The sequence below is a fragment of the Hylobates moloch genome, unplaced genomic scaffold, assembly GCF_009828535.3.
Source record: "Hylobates moloch isolate HMO894 unplaced genomic scaffold, HMol_V3 SCAFFOLD_4, whole genome shotgun sequence".
NCBI classification, from domain to species: domain Eukaryota; kingdom Metazoa; phylum Chordata; class Mammalia; order Primates; family Hylobatidae; genus Hylobates; species Hylobates moloch.
The window spans coordinates 54,137,364-54,152,423 of NW_026652279.1; the positions used below are offsets into that span (position 1 = coordinate 54,137,364).

At 34.5% G+C, this 15,060-nt stretch overlaps 1 protein-coding gene across 6 annotated transcripts in view; it reads right to left on the minus strand.

Annotated features, from left to right (window-relative positions):
* Nucleotides 1-15,060, minus strand: part of BBX (BBX high mobility group box domain containing) — a 298,070-nt gene that overhangs the window by 153,400 nt on the left and 129,610 nt on the right. For 2 of the 6 annotated variants that reach the window (XM_032150243.2, XM_058437547.1), the window contains one exon: nucleotides 1,293-1,409. The exons of the other annotated variants lie outside the window; for them this stretch is intronic. The gene's annotated coding sequence lies outside the window, so the exon portion shown is untranslated. The remainder of the gene's footprint in view (nucleotides 1-1,292; nucleotides 1,410-15,060) is intronic. 6 annotated transcript variants of the gene reach the window in all.

Sequence of the window (15,060 nt, forward strand, 5' to 3'; positions counted from 1 at the left end):
AACTTATTTCTCAAGTTAATAAAATTTTTTGTTTAAAGGCACATATTCAGCTTGCAGACCATAGGGACATACAGAGAGTCTAATTCACCATTTCTAATATCTAATTCAGTATTGTGACATTATACCTGTTATTACTGTGAAACACAGTTTTCTAGTATGTTTTATTAGCAGAAGGTATAAAGGATCATTAATATCCATGCACAATAAATATTCTTGTATCTACAGCATTTTCTGTATATACAAACATTCTTGTATATATAGCATTCTTACTTTTAAAAAGCTCTCAGAAATAACATATTTATTTAACAAACTATTTTAAACGTATTTTTAAGTATCCACGAGTAGCAAGTACCTAGCATGTACTCCGGACTCTTTGAGGTAAATATTTCCAGCGTTAGTTTATACATGTGGAAATTGAGATTCAGCATCGTGAAGTAGATTGTCCAACGTTTAAAAGCTAGCATAGTTGGGATTCAAACCATATCCAACTCTGATATCCAAATGTGAAAAGCATGCATCTACTAGCTAGGACTGTCCAAAAATACAACAGCAAAAATAAATTTCTAATGCAAAAAAAAAAAAAAAAAAGAAACCCAGACTTGTTATATTTCAGCTTACTATTTCAGTTTACGTTATTTAGACTGCATCCCTGAATCATGTTCTAATAGTCTGTATCAATTTTATGTCATAGTACTTCTTTATTATTTCATATAATCACAATTTACACTTAAACCCTATAAATTCTAAAACTGGCAGCGGATACCAATTATGTTTATGGAAAGTCTCAACTTGGCTGTACTTCTTTTCATAACTGGAATTTCTCTAAGACTGGAAGTAAAGTTAGCTGCTGGGAGACTGAAACTTAGCACTTTCATTTCATTACCCCCCACCGTCAGGGATTCACTCACAGGGAAGCAAAAAGGCTTGCCAAGCCCCACAGAAATTACTCACTTCCACCCTCTCTTTCCTCATCTCTCTTCCAAATGTACTTCAAAACCTAATTTTTAACTCACGCAGGAAATCTGATTAATACCACTTGGCTTTCTCTACTCCATTAACCCTAGGCCCCATCAGCACACATAAAACACAATTCGTTTATATGATTATCTGTCAGCTTTTTAATTTGTCATTTTTTTTTTCATTTGCATGTTTGTCTAGCCTGCAAGAACCACTGACAAGAGTTTACAAATTTATTTCTTCTGTCCTGTGTCCTAACAAATTCTTCTTCCCCAAAAGGTCCACCAACTATGCTGTGTGAACAGTAGTCACTTAACAAATGCTGAATGACTTACTACAGTGGAACAATTCGCCTCTGGTATTTCTCAATATCCCAGTGAATCCTCCACATCTATAACATGCTGGAGATGATACCAGGTACTGCTAGAGGCTTGGGGTCTTCCTGAGGGTGCCTGGGACAAGAAAAACACAGAGAGAGACCAGAGACAGTCAGGAGAAACACAGAGAGAGGAAACATGGAAATAAACAGAGGACAGAAATAAAGAGTTGAGAGGAGCAAAAGAGTCCGAAGTTAACGGAGAGATTAAGCAGCCAGAGAAATCACAGACAGGGAGGAAGTTGGCAATCTGAACTTGGGTTTTGGTTTTGAAACCACATTTTTGGTTCTATTTACTCATGTAATAGGTGCCCTCATGTTACTAAATCTGTGATGCAGTCAACCATTTTGAAGTTATTGCCATGGTTTTTCTGAGCTTGTAACTTTACCTATTAAAATTCATCTTCACAGGGTTTCATCTTTGGAGATACATCTACACACACAATCCTCCAAACAACCCAGCTGTAAATAAGGAAGTATTTTTCCCAGTTTAGAAAATGAAGGTCAGAGAGGTAATGTGACTTGCCCAAGACACAAGCAAATAAATGATAATCGAGGCCCCCAAATTTTCTGATTCCAAAATCCACTGCTTTTTCTGGTATCCTATGTTGTCCCTAGTAGAATATTATAGAAATCCAAACTGGCTTTGTAAAATAAAATTCAAATAAACATAATTAAGGATAAAATTTTTCTATCTTATGGGACACTGAATTACTCAGGCTACTCACTAGGATATTTTTAAGATATATCATAAAAAAATAAATCTGCATAAAAATATCAGAATGATAAAAAAATTAAGAACAGAAATGAAATTAAGTGAACAGTCACTTCACAAAAAATTTTAAAAAGGGCTAGAATTAGTTTATTTGCTTCTACAACTTTGTAATTTCAGTCTTAATGATTCAACACATTTCAGCTAACTGGCAAGATAAACCGATGTTCTGCATTTCAATGAATTCTTAGAGCTAAGTACTAGTAAAGAACCGGTGCTCAAAACTACTTGTTCTCTCTTATAATGTCTCACCTAAAGTCTACACTGAAATCCAATTTCAGGGTACTTCATAGGGTAGAAATTATAAAATGTATTGCTCTTTGTATGCACGAGTATTCTCTTTTGAGGGGCACTTACACTCTTCTAAATAATCATGCCCTTTTAGTAACATTCAAGAGAATTGCCAGAAAAGCTCCTTTGATAAAAGTACAAGCATGTTATTGGATTTTACTGCAAAATAAGACAATAAGAACACAAAGAAATTTCTATTCAACTGTGTGTCAATATATTTTCCATCATGTTCAGCAATTTTTAAACCAGAAATTGTCAAATAAGGCCTAAAGTACAGTACTGCTCTGCCCTCTAGTGACTGGCTAGGTTTGTGAGCTACATGCTTTTTTTTTTTTTTTTTTTTTAATGCTTTTTGCACAATACTGACGATTTAAAAAAATTACATGATGGCTTCTTTTTCATCATTTAAGAAGTGAACAAAAAGTACTGGTCAACTTTTAAAATATGAGTGGTATGAACACAATGCAGGAAAGAGACTAAAGTTGAAGAATTTCTTTTCATCAGGCCACCCAAGTATTGCAAACCAGAAAAAAATTTTAATATAAACTGTTCCAATCCTTACATCTTTATGCAATTTATTTGGAAAAGTCAAATAATTCCATTACAAATTTCTTTGTTAAAAACCTTAGAAATTTAACTTATAAATTCCAAATTAGTCAATTATATTATTTCAGAGTCTGAGATATCAGGATGAGTGATACTATATATATCACACACAGATGAGCAATTTTCTACTAATTATAAAAGAGCAAAAATGCTTAATACAAAGCTATACTGAACATAATTTGCCATTAATTGCTCAGGTGGTACTTGAGGATTTTCCTGAACCTCAGTGTCGTCATTAGAAAACTCACTATCACTTCCCTGATATGTGTGGAAACATTAATCAAGGATGCCAGTTAAGACAGAGCTATTACATAGAGATTCACCCTACTACTTCAATGAAGGGAATCTGTCATATTATACGTCCTTCTTAATTTATCCTGCCATAAATCTCTTGCTAGGAACTGATGCATTTCTAGAACAGCATTTCTACTCTCACTAAACCCAGGGTACCACTTCTGTATCTACACACTTCTGTTAAAAATAAACAGTGCATTCATGCACATGAATGTAAAAGGATACCCAAACATGTGAGGATAATCTACAGGCAGTGTGGTGGTGTGGTTAGGAGCACAAACCCTGCAGCCAGACAACCTGAGTTTGAATTCCAGCTTTGCCACTTATTAGCAGCGTAACCTTGGGCAGATAATTTCACCTCTCTGTTCTTCAGTTTCCCCATCTAAAAAATGAGAAGAAAAAGAGGTGCCTAGCGGTAGTAAGTAATCGGTTATATCTTGATAGGTATTTGGGTGACACAGGTGTATGCATTTATCAAAATTCAGAAAATGTACTTTTAAGATGTGTGCATGCCAATGAATGTAGACTTACATCAAAAAATTATACATAAATATTGAACTCTAGTTAATATAAATATATAATATAAATGCTGAAGCATTTAGGGAGCTGTAGTGATATCTATATGTCCAGATGCATTAAAAATTAAGTTGATGAGGGATAGAGAGATGGAAAGATGACAGATATGTAATAAAATAAATATAATAAAATGTTAATGGCCAAATCTAGGTGGTGAGTATGTGAGTTTCATAATGAAATGTTGGGGGAAAATATGCCTACCTCTCATCAGACTGATGTGAAGATTAAATACATATAATACTATTAAATATAAAGAAGAATGCCTGACTTAATAATGGCATCTGACAATATGTTTATTTAAACAAATGAAAAGTAGTGATCTATTCTTTCCAAGTTGGTAGAAAAGGGCAGGAAAGTAATAAGGCACTGAGTTCCCAAACTGGGGTCAGTAGTTGCCATCAAAGGTGTTACAGGTCAAATTTCAGATACATCATAAAACTGCACAGACTATGCAAAGAATATAGTCTTTGAAAGTAAGAATGAGCTGGATTTGAATCTCAGGTCTGTTTTTAACAAGTCAAGAAGCTCAGACAAGCTATTTAAATGTTCTGAGACTCAGTTCTCTCTTGTATAAGATGGGAATAATGACACCTACATTTACAGCTCACTGTGAAGACAAGGAAGAAAATTACACACACACACACACACACACACACACACACACACACACACAGAAATTAGCACACAAAAGACAAATAACAGCTGTAGTTTTTAATCATTATAATCATCATTACTACCTAGGGCAAGTCTTGTTTATCTTTACCACCATTTTCTGAAGATGAAAACCAAAGTGACTATGTACCTCTTTCTTAGACTAAAAACTGCATACGTAGTTGGCCCAAATACTCCAAAGGGCTTTCTAAAGGATCTTTATTAAAAGAGTAGGCCTTATTTTAAGTTTCACTAAGTGTGAAAGAAGAGTCGACAATGACAGGCAATTCATTATTCATTCCTCTGTAATGCCAATTATAATAAATATAAGACTTACAAGTAAGGCATTTGAAAGTATGTTTGCTGATGGCATTTTAAAGAAAATCACTTCAGTGCATTTGAGGAAATGATATTAATACCTGGATGAGCTTTGATTTAAAATAGTCTAAGGTAACATATTTAAAGAATATTACAACTACCTTTATAGAAGATGAGTTCTATGCTCCGAGGGAGAGGATTTGTAAATCATTATGGATTACTCAATGAAGACAGTGACTCAACACATAGTTTCAGCTAGAAAGAAAATCAAGAACTTGGCACTCAAAGAAGGAATATTGGAAAGATTATACAACATGGCTACTTCCTTGACTGCTTTATAAAAACTGCTTTCTCCAAAGGTTATTCACCTGTGGATTACTAACTCAAGGAACTTTTTTCAGGCATTTAGATATCCCTAAATTTTCAATACTGTCAATCTTCAAAGTCTTCCCATCTTGCACAGCACTATTCTGCTTTTCCCACCACAGATCTGATTGGATTTCTTTCCTTTAGACTTCCCTTAATGAAGAATGGGTATTTTCAACAATTCCACTCTAGGCATATTATCTTTCACCAATTTTCAAAGTTTCAGCTCTTACCTCTCCCTTCTATTAAACCTATCCTCAGTCTGAATCTCTACCAAACCTCATCTCAAATTTATAACTACATCCTAAATATAATGCCATGGATATCCTGTGTGTTCAAATCCAATCCATCCCAAACTTCACCTCCCCCTCCCACAAATCAGTAATATTAGTAGCTCCTTACTTCTGATGGCAATATTAGCACTCTTGTGAACATCCACACTTAAATTAAAAACCTATCTTTGACTTTCTTTTAAATACCCTCTATTGCCTCCTTCCCTCTCTGTCCCTCTGCATCCCCAAAATGAGTTCAATCTATTGTTAAGTTCTGTAGATTAATAGTTTCTAAACTGGTTCAGGTGACAGATACCTAAAATTCATATTCGAGAAACACAGTGAAAGCTAAATTTACAATAACTAAACACACAAAACAGAGGCTAAATAGTAGTAGGAATCAAGTGTTTTAGAAAATTGTCATTGAAGAAATCCTTAAAACTAAGTATACATTAACTTTTGCCCTGTGAATGGGAAAGACTAGTTCTGTAACTTGGAATACTTCAATCTAAAATATTTCAAGATCCAGAGTATAACCTTCATAATGTCTCTCATAATAGCCCCTTTTACAACTGTCAACACACTACCAGAAGAATGAATGTTTTCTTACCTAGGATAATAGTAAAGCCCCCTAAACCAGTCTTTCCAATGTCTACCTTTTTTTCCTTCTGTTCCATCTCATCTATATCAATCGCTCAAAAGTTTTCAGTGGCCCATATGCCTTTTGAGGGGAAAAAAAAAGTAAACTCACCTTAACATTCAAGACCTCTTTACATCTCTGCCTTTGCACCAAAGTTTCCCGCTGTAACTTTACATGTATCCCATCCCACTGGCCCAAGTAGTCTATTCACCTTTCCACACTTCTGTTATTTCCTCTTCTTTATGAAGTCTTCCCTGATATCCTTAAGTGGGATTTAAGGTCTTCCTCAGAACTCGAAGTTTATTTGTGTATCTCCCTCTTTTGTGCCTAGACATTGCCTTATATTACCACATCCTGATCTTGACAGTGTGTAATGCACTGCCTTGCACATGATAATTAGTAAATATTTGTTAGCTATACAGAGGAACAGAAAATACATTATTTATCTTTAAAGAAAACATTTTTCCAGTGAGATCACTATAGGTTGTTCAAGTTCTAAAAAGAAACAGAACAGAGTGGGAGAAAGACTAAAGAGGGATAATGATCCAGAGCACAAACTCTCACAAGCAGTCTGGAAAGGTTTAGATTTCTCAATATATATTAATAATGTTAAAAGTATACAATTAAAGTCTATAAAATCCATAGTGGTTATGGTTTGGATGTTTACATACTCAACAAGGAAAAGGGGAAATTGCTATAAAAGAACCACAGACACCTAACACATACACACTAAATAAGAAGCAGCTTTTAGAAGGAACCAAGGTATTTCATAGATGGTACTAAAATACCTTGAAAACAAGTTTAGATACATTAATTGTTGAGAGATATTCAAAATTAATACAAAATTGCTATTGATACACAGGACAGAGACCAAGCTGTATTGGTTTTTATGCTTATGTGCATGAAAATTATTAGAAAATAAATACTTTCACAGAACATTTCTGAAGATAGAGAAACAATATTTTTTTTTTCTCTTGGACCAATTACAAAATGTTAAACCACTAACTTGAAATGAAGGAAAATTTTGCATCTCTTTTCAAGTTTATGAATTAAATAACAGAATAAGATCATGGTTGAATGAGCTATTTAAATTTTTAAAATATTTATGTAGTTATCAGTGTGTAATATTTTTAAAAAATAGCACTTAGCAGGACATGGTGGCTCACGCCTGTAATCCCAGAACTTTGGGAGGCTGAGATGGGCGGATCACTAGGTCAGGAGATCGAGACCATCCTGGCTAACACGGTGAAACCCTCCATCTCCACTAAAAATACAAAAAATTAGCCGGGCGTGGTGGTGGGCGCCTGTAGTCCCAGCTACTTGGGAGGCTGAGGCAGGAGAATGGCGTGAATCCAGGAGGCGGAGCTTGCAGTGAGCCGAGATTGTGCCACTGCATTCCAGCCTGGGGGACAGAGCAAGACTCCGTCTCAAAATAAAATAAAATAAAATAAAATAAATTTAAAGAAACAGCCAGGTGTGGTGGCACATGCCTGAAGTCCTGGCTATTGGGAGGCTAAGGCAGGAGGATCACTTGAGCCCAGTAGTTCAAGGCTGTAGTGAGCTCTGATGAAACTACTGCACTCCAGCTTGGGCAACAGAATGAGCCCTTATCTCTAAAAAAAAAAAAAAAAAAAAATTAATTATCATACTTTAAATTCCCATACTTAGTGAATTCTCATTAAGAATCATACGATATCTCCTTGTTTTGTTCAAATAATTCTAGTCTTTGAAGAAAATTATCTAGACTATATAAATTTGTTCTTATGCTTAAAAATTTACATAGTTTGGGCTGATAATCTTGTTAATACTAATAGCAGGTAGCAATAATATTCTTAAATAACTATAATCCACTGAATGACAAATGACTTATTTCCTAGTATTTTCATATGTTTGGGCTTTACTAAAATTGCAAAATTGGGGGAGGTACAATTAAAATAAAATCAAACTTCTATCACTTAACAATTGTACGGAAGATATTTTAAGAAATCCAACAATAAGAGTAAATGTTAATTTATTCTTTCCTAATGAAATCATCAGGAAAGCAAGTCCATCTTGTATTCAATAAAGATTTTCCCAACATAGTAAAAATGTACAGTTTGAAGCTGGACATTTCTCTTGCTGTGAATAGAGATAGTAATAAACATGAAATTAAACTTCAAAGACCAGTTAAAAAGCAAAAAAAGTTATAGATCATTTTTTACTTGCTGCCTATTTTAAGAACACATTTCCTTAATACTGCCTGCCATATGCTGGGTTGACATTATACCCTCTAGTACCTTTAATCCTTTAACAACTTTACGTGGCAGGTATTTGCCCCATTTCACATAAAGCTAAGTAACTTTACCACATCCCAGTTACGGTAAACAGCTGAGTTAGTTTAGTCTTGGGTCTATCTGACTCCACAGCCCATGTTTCTAAGAGATCACCCTACAGTTAAAAACAAACAAACAAAAAAACAAAAACAAAACAGAACAAAAACACATTTTTTAAGTGATCCATTTAGATCTGTCTCCTATAAGGAAACCCTTAAGTTTCTGCCTATCCATATTAATATCTGGGAATCAATAGTGAGCATTTTGCAGCTGACAATCTAGAGGTAGGAATCAAGATCTTTATAAGTATTAGAAACTAAAAGTTCTAAAATATTTTTTCAGAGGCACATAATAAACTCCAATGTATAAAATATTCTATTATAGCAGAAAGCCAGTAAAAAAAAAATCTATAATTTTGCTGATTAGGGAAAAACTCATAAAAAGAGACATGATTGAAACACTTCTACTATCAATAAGATATAACAGCCTTATTAGAAAGATATATATTTTGTTCTCTAAAAAGTGAAACTCTAGGTGAATAATAAAGATAGACAACACCCAGCATTTTAACAGGAACTAAATTTTCAAACCTGAAAACTTTATGATTTATTTAAATGTTCACTTCACCAAATGAATTGAAAGATGATCTGTATGCTTCTGTCCTTCCAAATGGCCTGACAAAATGATTGCTATAAAAAGAGGTTTGGTATTTAAGGGGATTGACAATAGCTGCTGACTTCAAATTTTTCTTCATTAACTTTTATAATACACCTCTTTAATGATTTGGTAACTCTAACAATGCTGAAAACATAGTGGTATTCAAAAACTCTATTGAAGGCATGGATGGAGTTTCACGTCCATCCAGGTGCTACCTGCATGGACAGGAGGGTATATACTACTCTGCACATGGATACATCTCACATTTGATAGGTGTTACTTTTTCTCTTATTTGGCAATTCTTCAGTATAATTATTGTGGCACAACTTATTAGGACAATGCTCACCACATAAACAGTAGGCAGCTAAGCCCTCTTTAGAAGCCAGTTCCTCCACATCTGGCTGGCTCTCTCAGAAACCAGAGCATTCTAAGTGCCCATGGTAATGTTTAATACCCTAAAACGGAACATTTCTGTCATAAGGAGATGCTTGGTAATAAATTGCTTTACAGTAAATGTTAAGAACACTGAAATAATTAGATAACTCATCTGTTTTATAAGAATAGTAATATAGCCACAGCAGAGACAGAACAACTGCAAATTAAGCAGGTTATACAAGATAATACAAAACAAACCCAATATTCTTGTCTATCAACTTCACAGATCAATTTGAACACAGCAATATCCTAAAAATACATCCCAGAACAAAACACCTATATGTTGACTTTAGTCAACCTTTCTGGTACACATTAACTGGAGCCAGGTATCACACTGCATCTCTTAAAGCCCAACATGAACCAAAGTGCCTGCCTTAAATCTCACAACCTTCACATGTACTCCACTCACAGGGTTGGAAAAGTACTTGTTAGAAGACTAATAAATCTTAACAAACACCTGCTGATTCAGTGTAAGCTACAAATGAGCCAACAGGTATAGAGAAATTTTTTGTGGTTGCATTTTAAGCTCTCAGCCCACTAATATTTATTGATTATAAAACTAATGGCAAACTTAAAGGCACAAAGAGACCGTAATTTGGAAGAACATCCTCTCCTTGAACGAAGTCTGGGAAAAATTTCCAGGTAGACCAGGAGATGCTTATCAACACCAAGTTCAGTGGAATATAGGTTAATGAAACGTGAATTCCTGTAATACGAATTTATCACATGTTTACTGAGCAACTTCTATGTACCAGATGCTACTTCTAAATTTTGGGAATACAGACATGCACAAAATAGACTTTCTAGTAAACTTTCTAATGTTAACAAGTCCTGTAGCATCTTGAAGAGGTTCTTGGAAAGAATTACATGTATACACTCATATATACATATGTTTATGTGTGTTTATATAGAATATCCAGTAAATGAATATTTTACACTAAAATGTATGAAGAGGAGAAATGTTATGAGCAAGTTCCCCCCCTTAGATCCATTTATTTTCCTAGGAAAACACACGTCTCTATAATAGAGATCAGAGGGAATACAGACTTCAATATAAAAATACTTAATTGATCCAACACCTTTCAGAGTAGCATTAAATGTATGAAGCCATGCCTGAATATATTCATACTGTCCTCAACTAGTGAATTTCACGATCATTAGATTGATCTTCATGTTAAGAAGAAATACACAGGTAAAATTCCTTATATACAAGGTTTTTGAGTTTGAGTCATTTCATAAATAGCTTTTAGGGAAGACTGAAATCAAAAGTGGACAAAACAATTAAACTGACAAACTGATTAAAATTATATCACTGCTGAATAGCATATCCTTTAGTCTATAAGTACACAGAAAAACTGATACATTTTACAAATGAATTTAAAATTACTTTTACATAAAAGTATTTGTCTAAAAGGTTTGTTTCCTTTTTTGATTATATTTTTTAGACAAATGCCAAATCACTAGAAACTAAAATTATTCTAGTGATGTAGAACACACAGAAACACATATGTACACACACAAAAAAATCATCCAAAGAAGAAACAAAGAAAGTTCATTTGAGCCTATATCAATATCCCACAAGTTAATGCACTATTTACTCAGCACTAATCCCAAGCACCCATCAACTGACTTACCTAATAGAAAAAGAACTGCAAATTAAACTAAGCAGGTTATAAAACACTATATAATAGAAAGAAGTACTATACAGACATTGTATTTAGGTGTCCAAGGGAGAGAATTCAGTCATGGGTTCTTAGTTTCTGTTTCTGGTTGGACCAGTAAAGCCCCTTCCTCATCCCTCTTTTCTGCTTACTAGAGACAGAAACTAAAAACCATGGCTACAGGCTGCTAAAAGCCTAAAACAAAATAAAATAACAACAACAACAATAAAATAAGGCAGGTTGAGAAATTCAAGCCTCCATTACCTAATTTAGAAGCTGATATCAGAGAAAAAAGGGGAAAAAAGAAAGAAGGCAGGTAAGGAGACAAGACAATAATTAAGTAGATCTATCAGACTTAGGAATCCCTGACTTCTGTTGGCATTATTTCAAATACACAATCTTTTTTTTGGTTTACCAAAAATCTTAAGTATATGCCATTTCCTTGGTTGCATTCTCAACTGATTCACAAAGTAAAAGAACATTGCCTTACAAAATGTGAACTGGCTTGATACAGTAAACAGAAACAGGTATAACCCAAAAGAGTAATTATCTTGTTCAACTTAATTTTCAAATACATCCCTAGTATTCCTAGATAACAATAAATACACATGGAAGTCAACTTTTACAATGATGTAATTTCTCCATTATATAAGTCACTTGAATTTTCAAGTTCTTAGACTTAATTCCTTCACTTGTAAAAACTTTATTTTCAAGGATGGTGACTTCAAAGTGGAAGAAACAGGAATTCAGTAATTTCAAACGTCTCCCTCCTCAAAAGTATCAAAGATATTTTTAGAATCTTAGAAGACTGTAATGAACCAGATATCTTGTTTATAGACTAAATCATGTAGAAAGTACTTTTTAAAACACTTTTACTTCATTCTTTGGTAAAGAAAAACAAAAACCTATGTTATAGATGAAATTGTGTCCCGCTCCAAATTCATGTTGAAGCCCCAGTCCCCAGTGTGATGGGACAGGGCCTATAAAGAGGAAATAAAAGTTAAGCAAGGTCATATGGGTGGGGCCCTGATCCCAAAGAACTGGTGTACTTATGAGAACAGGAAGAGACACTAAAGCTCGCTGCCTACACAGAGGAAAGGCCATGTAAGGACATAGCAAAAAGGCAGCCCTTTCTGGCAGTACAAGCCAGCAAGACAGACCTCACTAGAAACCGACTTTTCCAGCATCTTAATCACTGACTTCTAGCCTCCAGAACTTTCAACTTAAAATAAATGTCTATTGTTTAAGCCACCGTTCTGACACCTTTTTTTTTTATGTGTTACAGCAACACAAACAAACTAGTGCAACCTCTAAAGATGAAGAATTTATATTTTTTTAGGTGGTTTTACTCTACCAATAATCCAGGTGAATAAGCAACTAATAGTTACAAAGATACTCCATTTATAAAGAGAAGAGCCTGGAACAATTTGAAGACTAATCCAGGCCCAAAAAAGCCATTTTTATATACATGTGCTATTTTAAAATTAAACAAATAAAATAGTCATTTTAGAAAAAGCATAAGGCTTTGAATCATAAAAGATATTACTATGTTGTACTTGATTCTGAAAGTACAAGGGGACAATGTCAATAGAGAAGTTCTTTAAGGCAGTGGTCCCCATGTTTTTTTTAGCACCATGGACCAGTTTCATGGAAGACAATTTTTCCACGAATGGTAGGGGATGTGGGGGGGATGGTTTGGGCATGAAACTGTTCCACCTCAGATCATCAGGCATTAGATTCTCATAAGGAGCATGCAACCTAGATCCCTCATATATGCAGTTCACAGTAGGGTTCAGGCTCCTACGAGAATCTAATGCCGCTGCTGATCTGACAGGAGGCAGAGCTCAGGTGGTTCTCAGCTCCTGCTATGCAACCTGGTTCCTAACAGGCCATGGACCAGTACCAGTCCGAGGCCCAGGAAGTCGGGGACTCCTGCTTTAAGGAGTCTAAATCAATTAAACCTTCACACTGGAGAACAGTACCATAAAAATCTTAAAATAGAAATGCCTATTTCTTCTGAAACCAAACAGTATTTCCTCTATATGAGGAAAAAAATTTCAGTAGCACCATTTTCTGTTCTTGTACCTTGCCTCAAGATTATATAAAATTTGATACTTTTTGCAACTTAATGCTGACCTTATTAATATACAGAGTAAAAGCCATAAAGTATATGAACTTTTGACCATCACTCTGTCCTTGGGACTTCTAAATTCTCAGTGGCAAGAAGTTAATTATTAGATCATGGGGTAACGAATATTTCTACAGGACTCACTCTTTTTCTCAGCAGTAAGGATAAAGCCACTTCCAATTTCCGGTAGAAGTAAAGAAGAACGCATAAGTTCTTATGCATTCAGGACAATTTTTTAAATACCCTTGGCAGGTGTGTGGACATATGTGTTTAAAAACAAACACATTTTAGATATGCACTGTCAGATGTCTATCAGAGGTATGGTACAGGGTATCAAGATTCTTGAACTTTGATCACATCTTTCTTTTTCAAACTACTACTTCTTGAGTGCTTCTATGTGCCGGGGACTCTTTTCAGGCAATTAATCCAATTATCTCATTTAATTCTCACAATCCTACAAGGTAGAGATCATTATCCCTATACTACAATGAGAAAACAAGATTTCAGAGAGATCAAATATAATCACCCAAATGCTTTCAATTAAAAAATGCCAAAACTAGGATTTATCTGAATCCAAAACCCATGTTTTGCTATAGTGTCTTGCCTTCTAATCTTATTTTTTTTTTTTTTAAGATGCAGATATTGATATGGTTTGGCTCTGTGTCCCAACCCAAATCTCACCTTGAATTGTACTAATCCCCATGTCATGAGACGGACCTGGCAGGAGGTAACTGAATCATGGGGGTGGGTTTTCTTCTATGCCGTTCTTGTAATAGTGAATAAGTCTCAAGAGATCAGATGGTTTTATAAAGGGGAGTCCCCGTGCACATGCTTTCCTGCCTGCTGCCACGTAAGACGTGCCTTTGCTCTTCCTTCACCTTCTGCCATGATTGTGAGGCCTCTCAGCCATGTGAAACGGTGAGTCCATTAAACCTCTTTCCTTTATAAATTACCCAGTCTTGGGTATGTCTTTATTAGCAGCATAAGAACAGACTAATACAGATGTCTAAGCATGTTCCTTACTCCCAATCTTAAGGAACTATAAACTATCACAAAGCATTGTTTATATACTACTGGATCTTTAAATCAACCATCTGAATCCACACAAGTTTGATAATAATGTTTTTTAATATTGTGAGATGAATAAAACCACTATTGGCTGAGGAGTTCTATGTGCTAATAATTTTCTGGAAGATTTAAGAAATAATAATAATGTAAAAGTCACTGTATTGTAAATGTGACCTCAGGTGGAGTATCTTAGAAAACTCCCAGATGTAACTGTTAAGCTCCCTATGGTGTCTGCATTCTTCATCACCAGAATGATTCTTGAAATTGAACTTAAGTAGACAAAGGCATTTGGCTACCGTTATATCCAGTACAATTAATATATTACTACTGGAAAAAGCAAAGTACCCACTTCCTCATTCTCATCCTATATCAAATTAGATAATATCTGTCAAAGTTCTGTAACCTACTATACATAGGTAAAATAATTATTTTATTTAAGTATCATATTTCCTTTCTCTAATTCTGTACGCAAATTACAGAGGGTCCAGTTTGCAGTAATTTTTATTCATTTTAAAATTATCTATAGAAGGATAATGTAAGTCTATTATACATATTAGAAACTTTTGCTAAGTTTTAGGAGAAGTTGTAAGGTTCAAAACATCAAGAAACTCTTGAATTGTATCCTTAAAACTTGTCACTGACAATATTCCACATAACAATAAAAGGATTCATGGTCAAAT